The sequence below is a fragment of the Dermochelys coriacea genome, chromosome 7 (genome assembly GCF_009764565.3).
Source record: "Dermochelys coriacea isolate rDerCor1 chromosome 7, rDerCor1.pri.v4, whole genome shotgun sequence".
Classification (NCBI taxonomy): domain Eukaryota; kingdom Metazoa; phylum Chordata; order Testudines; family Dermochelyidae; genus Dermochelys; species Dermochelys coriacea.
This window is the reverse complement of record NC_050074.1, coordinates 117,414,196-117,437,716: the sequence shown is the minus strand read 5'-3', so window position 1 is coordinate 117,437,716 and position 23,521 is coordinate 117,414,196. Positions and strand designations below refer to the sequence as shown.

The window sequence follows — 23,521 nt, the reverse complement described above, 5'->3', positions numbered from 1 at the left end:
CATAGTAATACCTGAGTACAAAATATATTGGAAGGACAGAACAGGTTGTGCTGGTGGGGGCGAGTGGCACTATATGTGAAAGAAAGCTTAGAATCAAATTAAGTAAAAATCTTAAATGAATCAAACTGTACCATAGAATCTCTATGGATAGTAATTCCATGCTCTAATAATAAGAATATAGCAGTAGGGATATATTACCGACCACCTGACCTGCAGCTGGCAGGGGGGTATCTGTGGCAGGGGAATGAGGAGGCAAGCGGTGGGTGGGGGACTGAGGAGGGATGCAGGAAGTGAGGGGGTGAGTGGTGGGCGCATGGGCAATGGGTGGAGGCCCCTTTTGGGGAGGCTAGCCCCTGACTCCCCCCTTCCGCCCATAACCCCCGCAGCCAGAGCCCCAAGATCCCCTTTCCCGCCCTGTGGCTGGAGCTACAAGCCCCTTCCCGGAGAAACCCCAAGCATCCCCCCTCAACCGAGCTGGCCGAAGCCTGGAGCACCCCCCACCCCCAACCTGCCCAGAGGAGCCCTGAGCCAGCTGCAGCTATGCCTCCCCACCCCTTCCCAGACCCAAGTTGCCCAGATGTGTTTTTCATTATTATTTGGACTTCTATTATGTCAAAGCATTTTTAAATTTACTTCAGAATTGTTGTTTGGACAACCACTTTTACCAAAAAAGCGAAAGAAACAATGATAAAAAAGACAAGAACATGCAAAGCACCTTATTTGTGTTTCTATTCTGTTAGGTCCAGTAAAGAATAGAGATAATTGTGCATTATTTTTATTATTGAGTCTGCAAAAATAAACCCAAAGCCTTACATAAATAAATTACAATGGTTTAGATGTATATATGTGCATATTACTTTATTAACTTTAGGAAAAATAAATAATTTTAGGAAAAAGTGTCAGTGCTGCCACCAGCAAGAGTTGGTGGCCGCACACTGAGGCCACCAAAAAATTTGTTGTGAAAATCCTGGTCTAAGCTGCAGTTCTAGAAGCACCCATGCTGGCCATCCTACCTACACTAGGTACCAGGAGCGGGCCCACTGGTGCCCCCACTCCCAGAGCCCTCGGCCACAGTCACTTCCGCTGCCATCCCTTGCTACCAGCAGAAGGCCCAATTTTGATGTGATGATTAAGAGCTGTGAAACCCCCACGTCACTTCCTGTGGCCCCTTGTGCCATCTTTGGGGGCCATCTTGCTGTATTCGTCCATCATTGGGGCAAGATCACCACAGATAGATGACTTTGGAGATCGTGTGACACGGCTACACAATAGAATTTCTCACCTTCCCGCCTCACCAGGGCATACTCCTGGGCTCTCTCTGGGGAGCTCCGCCCATGACATCCTCCTTCAACATGAGGCAGACACCCTCCCGAGGAAGGGTGCTATCAAACACGTGCCCGCCCCCTTCATTATCAGTGCCTTCTATTCCCCGTACGTTTCTCATCCCGATGAAGGATGGGGGCCTCCACTCTATCCTCGATCTCTGATTGCTCAATACGTTCATCAGAAAAACCAAGTTCTAGATGGTGATGCTCATTTCCATCATTCCCTCCCTCTCCCAGGGGGTGTGGTTCGCAGCCCTCGACATGAAAGACATATTTCCATATCAAGGTCCACTTGGCCCACCACAAGTTCCTTCACTTCTGTGTGAGCGACAACCACTATCAATTATGGGTCCTTGCATTCAGCATTGCCACAGTCCACGGGGTCTTCACCAAGGTCTTTGCAGGGTCTTAGTGGCCCACCTTCACCAAGGGAAGCACTTTGTATTCTCCAACAGACGACTGGCTGTTGATGGCTCCGTCCCTTGCCGAAGTGGCATCAGCAGTCCCAGCCCTCCCGTGTCTTCTCGCCTTCCTGGGCATCTCTGTCAAGCTGGAGAAGTCTGTGCTCCTCCCAACACAGACGATCCACTTCATCGGAGTGCACTTAGGCTCCATCGTAACACAAGTCTTCCTCCCCACAGACAGCTTCACCACCCTCTCGGCCCTCGTCAAGACCCTGCGCTGCAACTGTTAGTGCCTCCTCGGCCACATGGCAGCCTGTACCTATGTGACGCCACACGTGTGCCTACATATGCGCTGCCTACAGTTGTGGCTCCTCTTGGTTTGTAGGCCCCGTATCAACCACCTGGCCTCTGCCTTGGGTCCACCCATCCACACATCATTCACTTGGTGGACTAATCCTACCAAGGTGCTCCGAGGCACCCCATTCACCACCCTTATCCCCATGGCCACCCTCACCATGGAAGCCTCCCTAGCGGGGTGGGGCGCGGCGCACAGTTGGTAAGTCACGCCACTCAGGGGAGACAGACTCTCAGGGAAACGGGCATGCACATCAACACACTGGAGCTGGGTGCGGTCCACTAGGCCTGCCATGCATTCCTGCCTCTTCTCTATGCCTGACGCATTCAGATCCTCTCTGATAACACCACCGCCGTGGCATACATAAACAGACAGGCACCAGATCCCAGTCACTTGGCACAGAGGCCATCCATGTCTGGAATTGGTGTCTCCGCCACAACGTCATGCCCCTTGTGGACACGCTCAGCAGAACTTGGTACCTCAACCACGAGTGGGAGCTCCATGACCCCATGCTCCGTGCCATCACTGGGCCTCTCCTCTTCCCCCCCCCCCATTTCTTTGCTACCCATGCAAACTGCAAGTTTTACTGCTCTCTTGCTTTGGAGGGGCAAGGGGACAGGACAGAACTCCAAGGGTGACACCCTCCTTCCTCCTCCAAGTCAAAAGACTGACACCTTCCCCTCCACGCTATCTCTATGCCAGTTGTTTTCGATTACATCCTGGAGCTCAAGAACTCAGGTCCAGCGCTCAACTTGATCCGCGTCCACCTCAAGGTACTCAGCACCTCCCTCCCTCCTGTGGACTGCTGGTCGATATTTAGCACCCTAACATTTTCCGGTTTCTGAGGTGCCTGATGAACTTGTTCCCATCGGTCTTTATCCCCACCCCTCCGGGACCTCAAGCTTGTGCTGTCTGCCTTCACCCAATCTCAATTTAAACCCCTTGCCATATGCGCCGTAGCCCATCTATCTTTCCTGGTGGCTATCACCTCCGCCTGGCGGGTCAGGGAACTGGTGGCTATGATGGCTTGCCCCCCTGTATACAGTTTTCCATAGAGACAAGGTGTCCCTGCGCCTTCACTGTAACTTCCTCCGAAATGTTGTCTACGAGTTTCATCTCAACCAGTCCATCTGTCTTGTATCCTAAACCCCATGCCACTCCCATGGACAGGAAACTGCACTCCCTGGATGGTCTCAGGAGACTGGCCTTGTGCTTGGACAGGACTTGCACCTTTCGCGCCACACTTCTTCATAGCCATTGCGGAACGGCCAAGAGGGCAGGCCCTTTCCTCGCAGCACATATCAAGTTGGATCTCTAAGTGCATTACAGAATGCTATGCGCGCTCCAATGTGACACCACCCGGCAGGATCACGGCACGCTCCACATGAGCACACATGGTCACTTCTGCCTCCCTGGCAGACATCTCCTGGCATGAGATTTGCCATGTGGCAACATGGCACTCTGTCCACACCTTCACAGTGTATTATGTCATTGACCCGTGGGCAGCTGCAGACTCCACTGTAGGCCGTGTCATCCTGCAGGAGGCTTTACCCATCGCATTCTTGCATCCACCTGTGAGCTGATCGCTGCTCTGTACTCACCCACCTTTAGAATACATATAGGGACCACCACTCGAAGAGGAGGAGGATACTTACCTGTAACTGGAGGTACTTCAAGATGTGTGGTCCCTATTTGTATTCCAGTACCTGTACACCTTCCCTTCTGCAGTGAACTCTTTATGCTGTGGTAAGAGGGAGACTGAGTACACATCACCCTGCATCTTATAACCTTGCATGGAGCACGGGTCAACGGACAGTCCTGCTGAAAAACTTGTGGCTCTGGTGCATGATGCACATACGCATCCACATTTGGAATTAAGGGGCCCAATCAAGGTTTCACTAGCATTCCTAACCTTTTAGTACTTGACTTTGAAACCTTATTTTTTTAATTTAGTTGTTTGGATATAATTTCCTAAGGTTTTGAAATGTTTAATAATTGAAAAAATTCCATCAAGTAGAACCTTCCCATATGGGTTCATCAGGAGATTTAGGTTAGAATCACAGAACATTTCTGTACCACTTGAACTTGTGAAGTAAATAACAGCAGTAGAAGGCAATTATCTTTTATGTAGACCTATCACTACAGGGGGATGGAGTCGCACGCTTTGACAGTGGGTTCTCTGTGAAAAGAATGCTGAGACTTAGGAATCCTGGGTTTAAGTCCAAGTTCCATATGAGAACATGCTGTCATGATTACAGACCATGTTCTTTTCCCTTGCCCTTCTGCCCTGCCTCTCTTCCCTGCCCCTTGTTGCTCAACCCTCTGCATTCCAGTCAGGCTGCTTTCTCCTTTCCCCCCCACACTTCCTGGTTGGTATCGGGGAAGTGTTGAGAGCCCAAGAGTCAGTCTCTTTGACTCCCTGCTGTATGCCGATGCCTAGGGCCCCACCAAATTCCTGGCTGTGAAAAACGCGTCACGGACCGTGAAATCTTTACTTGTGTGTACTTTTACCCTGTGCTCAAACTGGGGGGTCTAGACCCAAAAGGGGGTTGCAAGGTTGAGGGGGTTACAGTATTGCCACCCTTATTTCTGCACTAACTTCAGAGCTGGACAGCAGCAGCACAGAAGTAAAGGTGGCATGTATGTTATTGCCACCCTTACTTCTGCACGGCTGGTGGTGGCACTGTCTTTAGAGCTGTGTGCCCAGCTAGCAGCAGCTGCTCTCCAGCTCTGAAGGCAGCGCAGAAGTAAGATTGGCAATACCGCCTACAATAGCCTTGCCCAACCCCCTTTTGGGTCGGGACCCTCAGTTTAAGAAATGCTGACTTAAGGGCTTTATATGTTTGTTTTAAAATATGTATTCATGCCTTTTTTTACAACACCATGAAATTTAAGATTTAAATATCTGAAACTGTTAAATTCAATATTTTAAAAATACTATGACCATGAAATTTGCCAAAATGGACCGTGAATTTGGTAGGGTCCCACCGATGCCCAATCAGCTGCAGCCCCCAGCACTTTGGAGGAGCAATTGGAGAGAGAGTTTTGCTCAGCCCCTGCAGGCATAGGATGGAGCGTACTCGGTTGCTCTGTGGGGGATGGCCCATGTGCAGTCTGGTTGTCCTGTAGAAGCTGTGAGGGGATGGCTCACGCTCAGTGCAGATGAAATTTTCAGAGATTTTAGTTGCCAGACTTGCAACAAGTCTCTAAGAGTTTTATAACTTTGCAAAATTTTGGTGAACTTTCAGATGGATGGGAAAAGGCGCACATCCTTGACACCAGAAGACACTTCCCACCCACCCCTCTCTGGACAAATTTCAGGTGCCTGCTTCAAAGCTGGAAGGGCACTAGAGCTTCTCAATGAAACAGTTGTAAGGATTTTTTTTAACATGGACAAGATGCATTTTTCTAAGGTCTCATCAGAAATGGCTGAATAATTTTAGCTGAAATACACCTCCCAATTCAGTCTTAGGCAAACACCAGACATGGAAAATTTCAGCCTATACAGTTTAAGTATGTCAAAGTTATAAGCAACTGAAAAGAGGGTCTTGTAATGAAAAATGTTGGACAACTTTAAGGACATTGCTACTTCTGCCTATAATATGCATGTGTCCGGTTGAATAATCCTTAAACTGGGTTTCACTGCTTGTCAGTATTTTTAAATCTGCTTTGCTATTAGTGGCAAACATTTGGAAATTCTGAAAAAACTTGAGTATAATTTTATTCTGCATCTTCTTGTCACAGTGCATAACAAACCTACGTTTATATAGCACCATTTTGTCCAAAAAGTTTCCAAAGCTCTTTGTAAATTTGTCTATGGATTTGCACGTTATATGTAAGAATCACTTCAACCACTGCAATACAGCTATCTTTTGGTTGAAATGTGGCAACTGTTTTAACAGAGCACAGTAACACTGCACAGCAAGCTAAGGTCAGGAAGCAAATAATACAATATACAATTGAAATCGCAATGAGATTCTAGGTAGGCAGAATGTAACTGACCTCGGTGTGTAACAATAAGTATTAAGATTTGGCCAGCATAAAGGAGCTGACTAAAAGAGAGATGGGATTTCTATTGGCCACAGGTGGTTAGGACCTCAGTTCTCTTTCATGCAAATGGAGGCACTGTCAGCAGAACAGTGCCCCTAACATGCCATGCTGGGGAAGTCATAAAATACTAACTCCAAGGAAAGAATATGGTACTCCCTACTGAATTTCCAGAAACACTTCTTACAGCTCCCTGATTCCCTCGTCCCATCCAGGTGCTAAGCAGGCTTGCATCAGTTTAGCTTGTGAGATCTGATGAAATCACTGTCTGAAGTGGTGAGGCTACGTAAAAATGAGTTCAGCAGCAGTGGGGAAAACTACTTTTTCCATTTAGAATATTCCAGGTTTACAGAGTTTTGATTATTTGCAGTCTTCAATGTTTAAATTTTCAAGATAAATAACTGAAAAGGATGCAGTCCTTCAAAAAAAAATTATACTAATAGTAAATGAGGGTTTGAGACACTCATATATTAAACAAAAAGAAAAGGAGTACTTGTGGCACCTTAGAGACTAACAAATTTATTTGAGCATAAGCTTTCGTGAGCTACAGCTCACTTCATCAGGTGCATTTTGGATGAAGTGAGCTGTAGCTCACGAAAGCTTATGCTCAAATAAATTTTAGTCTCTAAAGTGCCACAAGTACTCCTTTTCTTTTTGCGAATACAGACTAACACGGCTGCTACTCTGAAACCTGCCATATATTAAACAGAATTAGAAATGAGCAATTATAGATGACGTCATCCTATGAAGACAGAAACTTTTAGCTTATTTTAATATTCATATTTTCAGTTGGTTTTAATGCATATTAAATGTAATTAATATTGGACACAGCTGAAACTGGTAATGGTTATCATGTTGTCTTTACAGAGGATGGTGGTCTGCTCAGTTAGATCTTCATTTCCTGGAAGCAATTTAGATGCAGAAATTTTAGATGCAAAAAATATTTATTACTGGGGAAGGTGGGTGTAGTAGCAGTCTACTAAATAAATATGGAATTTCTGGCCTTTACCTGGCAGTCGTGCTTTCTCCAAAACAGCTAGATGGACTAACTGGAAAAGAAATCTGTTGTAGGTGCCCATGTTTCATTTTTAAGTCTACTGTCATTATTTAAACCAGCGGTTCTCAAACTGTGGGTTGGGACCTCATTTTAATGGGGTCACCAGGGCTGGCATTAGACTTGCTGGAGCCCAAGCCCCAGTGTCCCGGGCCGAAGCCCTTAGACTCAGCTTGGGCAGGCTCAGGCTTCCGTCCTGCCTCCTGGGGTCGTGTAGTAATTTTTGTTGTCAGAAGGGGGTCATGGTGCAATGAAGTTTGAGAACACCTGGTTTAAGATATTGCATGCACTCCTTTCTCTTTAATCTAATTTGGGAGAGAGAAAAACTCAAAGAACAAGGGTAAAAAATAAATTTTGGTTTTAAAGCATTTAACGATATGCAGGTTTTGTGGTGTGTGCAGGTGTATTATGGTGTTAATGTAGCACAGGTTCTTTGTCACGTTATCTAGCAGATATCCTTAATTTTTCTTGTTTAATCTTGACCTAATAGGATTTCTTGCTTGCATCTTTAAACATGCTGTTTTTTTTAGAATCCTTACTTTCTGAGAAAAAGATCTTGTGACTTTCAGATACTTCCTAATTATGGACGGAAAACTCAAGCACTGAAAGTTTCATGCAGTTCTAAACTTTGTAGTACAGGCCAAAACTGTGGCATCTAAAAGTATTTTGGGTTGGAGTTTATTAGATCACACACTCAGATTGAGAAACCAAACATTTTAGAATAAATATGCTTTTAATTTTCTGGAGGAGAAATTTGTAATCAGTGTTGTTGGAAACCAAAGGAGGATGCTAAATGGACAGGTGGTAGAGGAGTCAGTAGGGTGGAAGATGCTGCAGCGTTCATCAAGCAATATCTGATCAGAAATTGTTTGCAGCATTGTTGTAGCCATGTCAGTCCCAGAATCTTAGAGAGACAAGGTGGCTGTGGTAATATTTTTTTTTTTTATTGGACCAACTTGTGTTGGTGAGAGAGACAAGCTTTTGAGCTCTGTGTAAGCTCAAAAGCTTGTGTCTCTCTTACCAACAGAAGTTGGTCCAATAAAAAAATATTATCTCACTCATCTTGTCTCAGAAATTGTTTATGTACCTATGCTGTCAAGGTGGCAAGGCAGTTTTCAAATAAATTAAGTGTATAATAGAGAATATATTACATAATTATCACCACCTCTCTTTCTCTTCTTTCCTCACTCACCCTCTGGTATATTGCTATGGTCCTGAGGGGAAATGAATGAGCAAAAGGAAAGGATCTATTTCTTGCTTTAGCATGGGTTCTCTTCCATGCTAAACCAAGTTCCCTCTGTATCCACATCCTTCGCTAAGGAAACCAATGAAATACATGTGAATAGCTCCCACTTGAGAAATTCATATTCAATAGTAGCAAAATAGTAAGTGCCTTTTTAAGAATAATTATTGCATAATCTGGTAACAGGGCAACTTCTAGTGATTAAGTGGTGGTAGTGAAGTTTGGTTTTTTTTTTCCCCACAGAGGGAGGGAAAGAAAGCCTCGCTATAGCAATGTAGCCGCCTTTGAAAGAGAAATTAATAGATGTTGTCTTGAAAGATGTGAGTTTTTGCACCTTTTGTGATGGTGAAAGGTGACATAAAGCTTTGAATTCTTAAGTCCTGTATTCACAAAGAGGTGTAGTACACACAGTGACAGTACACTGTTTTGTTCTCCATGCTCCTAAATGTGCTTCAACCATAGCCTGAACAGTCACAGCTCAAACCTCTTTAGTTCTTGGGCCTTGTCTACACTACGAAATTAGTTCGAATTTATAGAAGTCTGTTTTGTAGAAAGCGTTTTTATACAGTCGATTGTGTGTCCCCACACAAATGCTCTAAGTGCATGAAGTCGGCGGAGTGCGTCCATAGTACCGAGGCAACCGTCAACTTCCGGAGCGTTGCACTGTGGGTAGCTATCCCACAGTTCTTGCAGTCTCCGCCGCCCATTTGAATTCTGGGTAGAATTCCCAATGCCTGATGGGGCTAAAACATCGTCGCGGGTGGTTCTGGGTACATATCGTCAGGTCACCCTCCCCTCCCTCCCGTCCGTGAAAGCAACGGTAGACAATCGTTTCATGCCTTTTTTTCCTGGGTTACCCGTGCAGACACCATACACGGCAAGTATGGAGCCCGCTTAGCTAACCGTCACCATATGTCTTCTGGGTGCTGGCAGATGCAGTACTGCATTGCAGCATAGCAGCAGCTTATTGCCTTTTGCCAGCAGACAGTGCAGTATGACTGGTAGCTGTTGTTGACGTAGTCCAGGGTACTCTTTTAACTGACCTCGATGAGGTCAGGGATGCCTGGGCAAACACGGGAGTGATTCAGCCAAGTCATTACCCTTTTAAGTTTCGTCTCATGGCGATTCAGTCCTACCAGCAGTCCTTCCGCACCGTCTTTTAATGAGCAGCCAGGAGACGACGATGGCTAGCAGTCATACTGCACAGTCTTCTGCTGAGCACCCAGGAGATGATGATGGCTAGCGGTCGTACTGCACAGTCTTCTGCCGAGCACCCAGGAGATGATGATGGCTAGCGGTCCTACTGCACAGTCTGCTGCCAGCAAGATGTATAAAGATAGATGAAGTGGATCAAAACAAGAAATAGACCAGATTTGTTTTGTATTCATTTTCCTCCCTCCCTCTGTGAAATCAACAGCCTGCTGAACCCAGATTTGAGTTCTATCCTTGAGGTTTTGAGTTCTGACCTTGAGGGGGCCATTCTGTTTCTCGCAAAGCCACCCCCTTTGTTGATTTTAATTCCTTGTACTCCAACCCTGTAAGCCATGTTGTCGGTCGCCCCTCCCTCTATCAGAGCAACGGCAAACAATTGTTTTGCGCCCTTTCCCCTGGATTACCCGAGCAGGAGCAGACGCCGTAGCACAGCAAGCATGGAGCCCTTTCAGCTCACCGCAACAGTTCTGACCATTGTAAACCCCTCACGCATTATGGTGCAGTTTATGCAGAACCAGCTTCTGAAAAACCAGGCGAGGAGGTGACAGAAGCACGGTGATGAGGGCACGAACACGCTTTTCTCTAAAACTGCGTTCCCCCACAATTTGGAGATCATGGTGTTAATGGGGAAGGCTCATGCCATGGAATGCTGATTCTGGGCCCGGGAAACGAGGACAGAATGGTGGGACTGCATAGTGTTGCAGGTCTGGGATGATTCCCAGTGGCTCCAAAATTTTTGCATGTGTAGGGGCACTTTCATGGAATTTTGTGACTTGCGCTTCAAGACGGGAAAGCAAGAATACCAAGATGAGAGCAGCCCTCACAGTTCACAAGCGAGTGGCAATAGCCCTGTGGAAGCTTGCAACGCCAGACAGCTACCGGTCAGTCGGTAATCAATTTGGAGTGGGCAAATCTACTGTGGGGGTTGCTGTGATGCAAGTAGCCAACGCAATCATTGAGCTGCTGCTATCAAAGGTAGTGACTCTGGGAAATGTGCAGGTCATAGTGGATGGCTTTGCTGCAATGGGATTCCCTAACTGTGGTGGGGCCATAGACGGAACCCATATCCCTATCTTGGGACCAGACCACCAGGGCAGCAAGGGGTACATAAACCGCAAGGGGTACTTTTCAATGGTGCTGCAAGCACTGGTGGATCACAAGGGACGTTTCACCAACATCAACGTGGGATGGCTGGGAAAGGTTCATGACGCTCGTGTCTTCAGGAACTGTAGTCTGTTGAAACGGCTGCAGGAAGGGATTTACTTCCCAGACCAGAAAATAACTGTTGGGGATGTTGAAATGCCTATAGTTATTCTTGGGGACCCAGCCTACCCTTTGATGCCCTGGCTCATGAAGCCATACACAGGCACCCTGGACAGTAGTAGGGAGCTGTTCAACTATAGGCTGAGCAAGTGCAGAATGGTGGTAGTGTGTGCATTTGGACGTTTACTGACTCGCTCAGATCTCAGCGAAACCAGTATTTCCATTGTTATTGCTGCTTGCTGTGTGCTCCACAATCTCTGTGAAAGTAAGGGGGAGACATTTATGGCGGGGTGGGAGGTTGATGCAAATTGCCTGTCTGCTGAATATGCGCAGCCAGACACCAGGGCGGTTAGAAGAGCACAGCAGGAAGCGCTGTGCATCAGAGAAGCTTTGAAAACCAGTTTCATGACTGGCCAGGGTACTGTGTGACACTTCTGTTTGTTTCTCCTTGATGAAAACCCGCCCCCTTGGTTGCCTCTAAATTCCCTGTAAGCCACCTGCCCTCCCCCCTTTGATCACAGCTTGCTTGCAAAGGAAATAAAGTCACTATCATTTAAAAAACATGTATTCTTTATTAATTGATTATAACAATAGGGCGATAACTCACAAGCTAGCCCGGGTGGGGTGTAGGAGGAGGGTAGGAGGGAAGGAAAAGGCCACCTTAAAACTTGTTGAATGCCAGCCTTCTGTTGCTTGCGCTGTCCACTGGGGTGGAGTAGTTGGGTGCCCGGAGCCTCCCCCTGCGTTCTTGGGCGCCTGGTGAGGAGGCCATGGAACTTGGGAAGGAGGGAAGTCAGTTAAGCAGGGGCTGCAGTGGCAGTCTGTGATCCTGCTGCCGTTCATGAAACTCCACCAGATGCCAGAGCATGTCCGTTTGATCCCTCAGTAGCCCCAGCGTTGCCTCATGCCTCCTCTGACCTTTCTGCCGCCACCTCTCTTCACGTTCGTCGGCCACTGTCCTGTACTCTGCTATTGTGTCCCTCCAAACAGCTCTGACAGTGCTGTACGACTGTATGAGCTCAGAGAACGTCATCACATGTGCTTTTTTTTTTTCTCCATCTTATCTGAGAGAGCTTTTGGGATGGAGGAGGGAGGCTTGAAATATTTGCAGCTGCTGGAGGGGGAAAAAAAGGAGTGAAGTATTTAAAAAGATAGTTTAGAGAACAATGGCTATACTTTTTCACGATGAACAACACTATTCACATTACATAGCACATGTGATTTTGATACAAGGTCGCCTTTTGCATCTTACATTGAGTGCTTACGGCTTTGGTGTTAGAGATCACACACGCAGTGCTGGACAACAGAACTCGGCTTCCAGGCGGCCATGGTAAGCTATAGTCCTTTGGCTTTTGCAACCTTCATAACAGCAGCGCCCTCCTTTCCCATACCAAGCAAAGCCCATTGATTGGCCATTTAGTGCTGCGGTTTTCCTGTTAACAAGCAGCAGCAGAAACCAAACTAACCCTCTCCCCCCATCCAGTTCTCTGGGATGATCACTTTTCCCCTCCCCCCACCGCCTGGCTGGTATCTGGGAAAATCCCTGCTAGCTAAACGTGAACAGCTCAGCGCCAATGCCCCCCTTCCCCCACACACCGCATGGCTAACTGTGGGGAGGATTTCTTTTCAGCCACAGGCAAACAGCCCAGTAGGAACGGGCACCTCTGAATGTCCCCTTAATTAAATTCCCCTATTTCAACGAGGTTACCATGAATGATATCACTCTCCTGAGGATAACACAGAGAGATAAAGAATGGATGTTGCTTGAATGCCAGCAGACACCAGGACCATACACTGCCAGGCTTTGTCATGCAATGATACCAGATTACTTGCTACTATCATGGCGTGGTAAAGTATCCTACCATGGAGGATGGAATAAGGCTGCTCTCCCCAGAAACCTTCTGCAAAGGCTTTTAGAGTTCATGGAGCTTCATAGATTTATAGATACTAAGGTCGGAAGGGACCATTATGATCATCTAGTCCGACCTCCTGCACAACGCAGGCTACAGAATCTCACCCACCCACTCCTGCGAAAAACCTCTCACCTATGTCTGAACTATTGAAGTCCTCAAATTGTGGTTTAAAGACTTCAAGGAGCAGAGAATCCTCCAGCAAGTGACCCGTGTCCCATGCTACAGAGGAAGGCGAAAAATCTCCAGGGCCTCTTCCTATCTGCCCTGGAGGAAAATTCCTTCCCGACCCCCAAATATGGTGATCAGCTAAACCTTGAGCATATGGGCAAGATTCACCAGCCAGATACTGCAGAAAATTCTTTCCTGGGTAACTCAGATCCCACCCCATCTAACATCCCATCTCAGGGGATTAGGCCTATTTACTATGAATATTTAAAGATCAGTTAATTACCAAAATCATGTTATCCCGTCATGCCATCTCCTCCATAAACTTATTGAGTTTAATCTTAAAGCCAGATAGATCTTTTGCCCCCACTGCTTCCCTTGGCAGGCTATTCCAGAACTTCACTCTTTTGATGGTTAGAAACCTTCGTCTAATTTCAAGTCTAAACTTCCTGGTGGCCAGTTTATACCCATTTGTTCTTGTGTCCACGTTGGTACTGAGCTTAAATTATTCCTCTCCCCTCTCCGGTATTTATCCCTCTGATATATTTATAGAGAGCAATCATATCTCCCCTCAACCTTCTTTTAGTTAGGCTAAACAAGCCAAGCTCCTTGAGTCTCCTTTCATAAGACAGGCTTTCCGTTCCTCGGATCATCCTAGTAGCCTTTCTCTGTACCTGTTCCAGTTTGAATTCATCCTTTTTAAACATGGAAGACCAGAACTGCACACACTATTCAAGTTGAGGTCTCACCAGTGCCTTGTATAATGGTACTAAAACCTCCTTATCCCTACTGGAAATACTTCTCCTGATGCATCCCAAGACTGCATTAGCTTTTTTTCACGGCCATATCACATTGGTGGCTCGTAGTCATCATGCGATCAACCAATACTCCAAGGTCCTTCTCCTCCTCCGTTACTTCTAATTGATGCGTCCCCAGCTTATAACTAAAATTCTTGTTATTAATCCCCAAATGCATGACCTTACACTTCTATTACATTTCATCCTATTACTATTACTCCAGTTTACAAGGTCATCCAGATCCTCCTGTATGATATCCCGGTCCTTCTCTAAATTGGCAATACCTCCCAGCTTTGTATCATCCTCAGACTTTATTAGCCCACTCCCACTTTTTGTGCCGAGGTCAGTAATAAAAAGATTCAATAAGATTGGTCCCAAAAATGATCCTTGAGGAACTCCACTGGTAACCTCCCTCCAGCCTGACAGTTCACCTTTCAGTAGGACCCGTTGTAGTGTCCCCTTTAACCAATTCCTTATCCACCTTTCAATTTTCATATTTATCCCCATCTTTTCCAATTTAACTAATTCCCCTTGTGGCATGGTATCGAACACCTTACTGAAATCTAGGTAAATTAGATCCACTGTGTTTCCTTTGTATAAAAAATCTGTTTCTTTCTCAAAGAAGATCAGGTTGATTTTGTCACAGGAGGATTTCCGCTCCATTCCCAGACACCTTAACAGACTTTTCCAGTAGCAGTACTGGCCACGAATTCATCCCAAGTCCTCAGGGCTACTTAATCATTAAAAAACGCTTGCTTTTATAACGTATTATATTTAAAAAGGTACACTCACCAGAGGTCCCTTCTCCGGCTTCGTTGGGTTGGGACGGTATTTCAGTTAGGGTGATAAAAAGATCCTGGCTGTCAGGGAGAATGGTGTGCTGTGTGCTCTCCCCAAGCTGCTGCTCCTCCTCATCTTCTCCATCTGCAAAATCCTCAGGCATGGCGGAGAGTACCCCATCGCTGGAGTCCACGGACAGGGGTGGGGTAGTGGTGGCTCCTCCCCCCCCCCAGAATTGCATGCAGCTCAGCATAGAAGTGGCATGTCTGGGGCTCTGTCCCGGAGCGTCTGTTTGATTCTTCGGTTTTCTGGTACGTTTGTCTGAGCTCCTTAAGTTTCAGACGGCACTTTGTTGCATCCCTGATGAAGTGAGTTTGGGGCTCCAAACTCACTTCACATGACAATTTGTAGTTTTCAGATTTCATAATTTATGCAAGATTACATTGCCTGGCACTACACATTACCATGGCAACAGTGAGAACATCAAAATGTACATGTTGAGGAACCACATGTGCAGAAGCTACCAGTCTACGTATTAATACAAGCTGCTTTCAGGAGTTAGATGCTAAATACACAGAAAAGGAGTTCTGGTATTTTTTGCAAACCAATACAAAATAGTATTTTAAGACTGGAATATTATATATTAACCATGCAAGATAATATTCCAGAAAGGACAGAAATGAAAATATGGAAACAAGTATTTAGTAGAAAGATGTGAATGTATAGTATACATTAATACACTGGTGCCTTTCTATTAGTATTTATTGTTTTCATTATAACACTTACTTCATTTTGGCTTTGCTTGTTAGGCTTTTAATATGCAATTGATGATATATAAAGGATCCTGTAGTGGGCTGAATTGTTTTGAAATTTGAGGCATTGTAATATACTGTCTGACACCCACACTCTGCACGCACATGCAGTAGAGTTGCCCCTCTGGCTGGACACTCCCAGCCCGTTGGGCCTCTTGGGCTTTGTCTCAGAATTGTGAACAGAGTCCAAGCACTGATCCTGGCTTGGCATACTCTGGGTACAGCTCCTCTGTATAGCATCTCTTCCTGAGAGCTAGGACCCCACTTTCCATCTGCCTATCCCCTGGGAGGAGAGCTGACCTATCAGGCTTCCCCACAGCTTGAACACATCCTTTCCCCAGATCTCCAGCCATGTAGGCACTCCAAGTTTACAATTTAACTCTTCACAGAGACATAACCGTGAATGCTAACAGGCACCCTTTGCACAGGATTCTAAAACATGACTTAATCTTTACCTAGCAGTGTGGGAAATAAACATATTGAGACAAAATAATACACACCTATACAGATTTTCCCCTGCCTCGGTTTCCTCACGGCTCTAGAGAATTCTTGGGTTTGGGGTGTCTGGGATCCTTCTCCTATAGCTCAGAATTTCTCTTCAGAATCAAGGAGCCTTTCTAGGTCAGCCAGCTTTCTCTGATTGTGGCGACTCCTGCACTTAAACCATACCTTCTCCCTTCCTGCCTATCACTTCTTCTGTCCTACCCAAAGCTTCCTCAAAAAGAAATGGAGTACTTCATTGGATGAAGTGAGCTGTAGCTCACGAAAGCTTATGCTCAAATAAATTTGTTAGTCTCTAAGGTGCGACAAGTACTCCTGTTCTTTTTGCGGATACAGACTAACACGGCTGCTACTCTGAAAGCAAAGCTTCCTGTTTCTGAGTTAGTGAGTTTCTCAAATTAATACGTCCCACCAGCAACACTTGATTCCTTTGTTCTACAGCTGGGAATTTTCCACTCCCCACTTTGAGTTCCCTGCAGAGAAATTTGGTTGAACTGGTTTTCCTAGCCAGTCCATTCACCCAACCCATTGTCCCCTGACATGAGCCCACAGAGCTGGATGTGTGCTGACATAAGCTGCTGCTTGTGTGTGCCATGGAGCTCATAGGTTTACATACTGAATTCAGACCAGGTTGATATAGTCTGAAAATTTACCATCTCACTGTTCATTGGCTCGAGTGAAATGAGTTTAGCGGTCTCAGTGAACTATACCACATAAACAAGCGTCACAGCTGACATTCAGTTTACACTACTCCTGAACTGTGGAAATAAAGGATTTTGCTGTCCCAGGCTAACTGTCTAGCACCTTTCATGAGCACTAAATTTGCTAACTTAAATCCAATTAACGTTTTTTTTTTTTTTAGTTTTTATACATATCAGATCATTACCTGTTAAGTTCGCGCCCTCTGGGGCACCTGGCATTGGCCACTATCGGTAGACAGGATACTGGGCTGGATGGACCTTTGGTCTGACCCAGTATGGCCATCTTATGTTCTTACCCATAAATCTTTAAAGTTTTTAGCAAATAACATGTATGATAGGTAGTTTCCAAATCTATAAAATGGGGATAATGAAACTGACCTCCATTTGTAAAGTGCATTGAGATCTATAGATGAAAAATTCTATAAAAGAACTAAGTGGTGGTATTCCTTTTTCAGACCACTAAAGAAAGATGACTTAGTTTAGAAGAGTTTAGTTGTGTCTCCTTCTGGACTTCCACAATTTAAACTAAATTCAAAAGTTCTGGAAAATATATTTTGGTCATATAAAACAAGAAAAACAATGTTCTGAGTTACGAATAACCAATATCAGTATCTCTCAAAATCTGGGTTTTTTTTAGTAATATTCCGAACATACCATGAGAGATTTTTGTTTAATTCTCTTGAAACTCTTTTTTTACTTGGTATCCCCACCCATGCAAGAGTAACCCTCTGTTTCCCCCTAGGCCCTTCATCACCTAATAGTTTTTAAAAATATTCTATGTCAGTATATCTGGACCTGAAGAAGAACTCTGTGTAAGATTGAAAGCTTGTCTTGTTCACCAACAGAAATTGGTCCAATGAAAGATATTACCTAACCTACTTTTTCTCTGTATATCAGGAACACAGTCTGACAGCATTGAAAACTAGAAGTAGCTGGCAGAGCTGGCCAGTTCTGTTCAACTTTGTTTTGCTAAAAATAGGTCAAGTGTTAAAAGTTGAAAAAATCCTCTCCTTGAAATGTTATATGAATGTTTGTTTGTGTGCAGCTTAGAATTGGTGGTGAATCTGGTTCTTTAGCTACAGGGATCTGAAAAAGTGAATGAAACATGAATACATTTGTTTCCTCTTTAAAATTAGTAGTTGTGTCCCCATTCTAAAAGCACTTAGATAAATGCCTGAATTTATGCACAAGTATTCTCTTTGACTTGAATGATGCTCCACTGAAGTCAAGATTCTGAGGAACTACTCATGAATGTAAAGCACTTCACTTGCATAAGTGTGTGGAAGATTGGGACCAACTTTACCTCCCCCCCCCCCACAAATAAAAGCCTGAAGTTACTGTATTCATTTTCATGACTAAATTCAGTCCTTAAATTGTGAAATAGCAGGACTAAAATCCTGCTAACTGCAAATTTTGTTGCAACCTTAAATATAGGTTGTCAGCTATTTGTATTTCTACACACACAAACTATTTTAAAGAACATTGTTAAGATGGCAAACTCAAGCATTCAAAGGTTAAGAAATTCCAGAATTAAAGTAGTCTGTTAACCTTAATTTGGCTACCTGGTGTGGGTGCTTTATGATTCAGTTTTTAATTATGATCACATTGTGACACACTGTGCCTTGGGGGAACTCCCTACATCCCCCAGGTTCATTCTTTTAAAATGATTGTTTGGTATCCAATGCAAAGTTTGTCATGTCGGGTGTCTTTGGAAGCCTCATGATGCTCTGAGCATTGTTGTTATAGGTTCTAATTTCATGTATATAGCTATGTGGCTGAAAATGTGTCCTCACGGCTTAAAACAAGCCCAGGCAAAAACTCTCCAAGAACAGAGGGGCAGTTCACACCTCATCAGGGCATGTATGGGACAAACCCAGACCAGCCTCACAGGGACAAAGGATACTGGCCTAGGCAGCAACCCTTTTGGGGCCGGGACTCCTATGGTTATAACACCCTGAAATTTCTGACTTAAATATCTAAAACTGTGAAATTGACTATTTTTAAAATCCTATGTCTGTGAAATTGACCAGAATGGATAGTGAATTTGATAGGGCCCTAGTTATAACCAACGGAAAACTGGGTCTTATAAGGGGAAGTGTTAAGCAACCTTAACAATAGGGATGCTACCAGCTCCACCTACAATTATAGTACTAGATCCCAGAGAGCTCATCAGGATCCAAGGCCCTGTTACATTGGACGCTCTACCATGTAAGATACTAGGCAAAAGTGGCTGTGTAGTCAGCTTCAATTCCTTATTCTTTTCTTCTGTAGAACCTTGTTTCCAGACTTAGCAGTATTTCTGTGTTCTCTAGTCTGGTTTCAGAGGCATGTTCTGTCCAAAGAACTTCTTGGTAACTGCTTCCTCTCTGTTAATTTTAAGTTTGTGTAGAAAGAGGTAGTTGCAAATCTTTCTCGGAGTAGGAGAAACATTTAATTTGAAGAGACAGGGTCTGAAAAGACGCAGTATGTTTCAAGTACAGCCTCCATTCTCAAACTTAAATATAAAATAACTAAGATAAATTTAACGTTTAGCTTTTTCCCATTCTGTGCTTTTAATTTACTGTTTTGAATATATGTTTTGTCCTGCGAATCTGGCCATTAGTCTTAAATTTCTGCATGTCATTTGGTTGCAGAGCTGCCTGCCTGCAGACACCATCAGCTTTGAAGAAAGCTATGAAAGATTGAATTCTCTGGTACTACCCTTTATCTTGTTCTGATCTTAGAAAGGAATACTTAACCAAAAAAAAAAAAAGTCAGACGTGAAAATGGGGTAAAATGGGGGTGGGAGAGCCTTTGTAATGGTGGAAATGTGTATGTGTTCATTATAGTTTTATATTTGTAATGAAAACCTTAATCTGCTACTGAGCAAGTACAAAAGCTGATTTTATGGTACACTTATGATTAATTGCTAATAGGTAATTGAAATGTATAAAAATAAATAAATAAATTTGGACTCTTCAGGTCAGATCATCCCTTACACATAGAATGTCCTCCCTGAACTATCCCCTCTTTTAGATACCTTTGAGAGCCACCTCTTTTGCGCTGTCAGTAACGTATTAGGCAAAATACACTTGCCATGTCTTAAATTTGATTAGATTGAAAGCTCTTTTGGGGAGCAGGAACCATGTGGCTTTTACTGCCCCTTGCACAATGGGACCTAGATCCTGAGTAACCTTTATTAACAATAAATTTATATAGTTTTCCATATTTTTCAAAACTTTGAAATAGTATTTGACAGTATTGTGACTTATGCCTCAAAATGTTTGTATTCTATTCTAATTGTACTGAAAACAAGTTAACTGCCATTTGAGACTTTACTCTTTAGTCAGCTGATAGTGAGGCATCTAAGCTCCACCTGGATTTGGGTGTATTGAGGATTCTGACAATATCTTTCCTGTATCCACATAAAAGCACACAAATTATATAGTGCTGAAAAATTGTTTAAAATGTAACATAGTGGGGTTGCAATGCTAGAACAAAATGCAGGTTATTGGGTATTTTAAAAGTCATGCAGGAGTCTTTATAATTGAAAACGTGTCTGATGTTCCTTGACCCCATTTGGCCCACATTCAGAGGAATTTACATTGGAGACGCTTTCTATTATAGGAGTGTTCAAATTGAATTCTTTTTTTTTTTAAAGGCAAAAAACTAGAACCCAGAAAGGGATTAAAAGAAAACAGGATCAATTGAATACATTAAAGTGAGACAAATGTGGTATCACACAGGCTACTGTAAATTTAATCCACTTTACAGACTACAAAGTATTATTATTAGCACATTTCAGCCAAGTTCTCTAAAGCATTGTAAACTAAGGCACAGAGATTACTGACAGCATCATGCATAAGCATGATGCTATAGAAGTAACAAGTCAGAACAGAGGACTGGAAGTTAAATCTTCTGTTCCCATTTCTGCCATTCGGAAGCACTCTCTGCAGATTACAAGGGGAAAACTATGGTAGCCTTCTGTCCCTCAACTTCCACCATCAAATATATAATTTTAGATTTGTTTTTCATCTTTCATACTACTTCGATGTGACTGAAAATGGTGGTTAGTGAGTGATCATACTTTGATATAAGAGGCTTCCTGGAAACAAAAAACCGTGTGCGTGCACATGCATGTCTATTCATAATAAGTAAGTGAATGAGTATTTTAAACATTAATAGAAGTTTGCGTTTAGCTGTAAGATTTCAGTGTCTTCAGTTCTTACTGATGATTTACTTAAGGGTATAAAATTTAATTTTGCTATGACTGTAACTGTGGGCCATATGGACTAGTATAGAAGATAAGGGGCAGAAAGGGACTGCAGTTCCTAACGTGGTGTTGATAAGAAGAATGAAAATGGTTTTTGTGGTTGAGGCAAACAAGACCTTTTTGTAGAATGCTAAGAAACTCCTCATTAACAAATACTGCAGAACACACACAACACACAGTTAACCCGTGGAACTCCTTGCCAGAGGATGTTGTGAAGTCCAAGACTATAACAGGGTTCAAAAAATAACTAGATAAATTCATGGAGGATCATTCCATCAATGGCTATTAGCCAGGATGGACAGGGATGGTGTCCCTAGCCTCTGTTTGCCAGAAGCTAGGAATGGGTGACAGAAAATGGATCACTTGGTCATTGCCTCTGGGGCACCTGGCATCGGCCACTGTCAGAAGACAGGATACTGGGCTAGATCTGACCCAGTATGGCCATTCTTATGTTCTTAAGGTATGTTGCTTTTGTAGACAAAAGGGCGGTTAACATCGAAGGTAAAAATGATATTTTATTTTCTTTTATAGCTATTTTCTTTTTGTACCTATATTTGAGAGGCAGCTTCAAAATGTGTTGGTGGTGAGTTTTGAAATGACCAGATGGTTCACAGGATTGAATCAAATTAGAACTATTAATAATTCTGTTTATTTAGGAACATAGAAATTGCCAGACAGGATTCAGACCAGAGGTCATTCAAATCTTTTCGCCAATACCAGATGCTTTAGAGGAAGATGCAAAATATCCTGAAACGAGCAGTTATGGAATAAACTGCCTGTAGGAGAGGTTTCTTTCTTACCACCTTAATTGCAGGTTTACCTCTCTTGAAAGATCAGGGCTTGCATCCCTTCAGAACTTTTTTGGTTAATTTATGTATTTGTTTGTTTGTTTTGGTAAGCTTGTTTGTTTGAAATGGAACTTCAAATCTAATTTCAACTGCTTGTTTGCATCTCAGAATCCACAAACCTATTGGTAGATGCCAAGGTTTTGTTTAATGTATTGCAGAAATAGAGAGGATTGTGGTTCAGAATAGATTAGAAGAGATTTCTTGATATGAAACATTAACTTGACGGCTCCAGCTTGGCTAACACCAGAGCTTAGACCGGGTTCTCTAGAGTTGGAAACAAGCGTCTCTACGGCTTGAACAAAAGAACAAGGCTCTTCAGATGAAAGTTGTAACATGGACCCTTATCCTCAGTGGATCAGGTACAGAGGGAGGTATGCCATACACACCGATCAGTGGAATACACTAAAGTTGGGCATTAGCTTCTAGTGACAGGAACAAGTGACCCATAAACTTTAATGAAGGCAATATGACATATAAAAATGGAAGCTTACTCTTTTTCATCTTATATTTAATAGTCAATTCTTCCACAATCAAGTATCATTACACAAGAATATAAGAATAGCCATACTGGGTCAAATCCCAACAATCTGTCTAGCCCAGTACCCTGTCTTCTGACAGGGGCTGATGCTAGATGCTTTAGAGAGAATGAACAGAACAGGGCAGTTATTGAGTGATCCGTCCCGTCATCCAGTCCCAGTTTCTGGCCGTCACACGTTTAGGAACACCCAGAGCATGGGGTTGTGTCCTTGACCATCTTGGCTAATAGCCATTGATGAACCTATACTCCATGAACTTATCTAATACTTTTTTCAGCCCAGTTATACTTTTTGGCCTGCACAACATCCCTGGCAATGAGTTCCACAGGTTGACTGTGCATTGTGTGAAGTATTTCCTTACGTTTGTGTTAAACCTGCTGCATATTAATTTCATTGGGTGACCCTTGGGTTGTATTGTGTAAAAGGGTAATAACTCTTCTTTCTTCACTTTTTTCACACCATTCATGATTTTATAGACCTCGATCATATCTCCCCTTAGTCATCTCTTTTCTAAACTGAACAATCCTAGTCTTTTTAATTTCTCCTATGGAACCTGTTCGTATTTGTTGCCGTTCTCTGTACTTTTTCCATTTTTAATCTATCTCTTTTGAGATGGGTCAACCAGAAGGGCACTCAGTTTTCAAGGTGCGGAAATATCATGGATTTTTGAGTGGCATTATGATATTTTCTGTCCTTTCCTAATGGTTCCTAACATTCTGTTAACTTTTTGATTGTCGTTGTGCATTGAGCAGATATTTTCAGAGACCTATCCCCGATCCCTCAAGATCTTCTTTGAGTGGGAACAGCTAATTTAGACCATCATTTTGTATGTATAGTTGGCATATTTTCCAATGTGGATTACTTTGCATTTATCAACATTGAATTTCATCTGCCATTTTGTTGACCAGTTATCCAGTTTTGTGAAATCTTTGTAACTCTTCACAGTCTGCTTTGGCATTAGCTATCTTGAGTAATTTTATATCATCTGCAAATTTTTGTCACTTGTTTACCACTTTTTCCAGATAATTTATTAATATGTTGAACAGCACTGGTCGCAATACTGATCCTTGAGGGACCCCACTGTTTATCTCTTTACACTGTGAAAACTAACTTTGTTTTGTTTTGCTTAAGAGCCTTTGATGAGGCACTTTATCAAAGGTTTTCCTTAAGTCCAAGTGCATTATATTCACTGGATCATCCTTGTCCACATGCTTGTTGACATTAAGAGATGGTTGTAGATTCTAATAGATTGGTGAGGCATGATTTCCCTTTACAAAAGCTATGTTGTCTCCTCCCCAATGTATTGTATTGTA

General features: G+C 43.5%; 1 protein-coding gene across 2 annotated transcripts in view; it reads left to right on the top strand.

Moving 5' to 3' along the window:
* Positions 1-23,521, top strand: part of SHOC2 (SHOC2 leucine rich repeat scaffold protein) — a 101,307-nt gene that overhangs the window by 27,384 nt on the left and 50,402 nt on the right. The gene's annotated exons all lie outside the window — the stretch shown is intronic.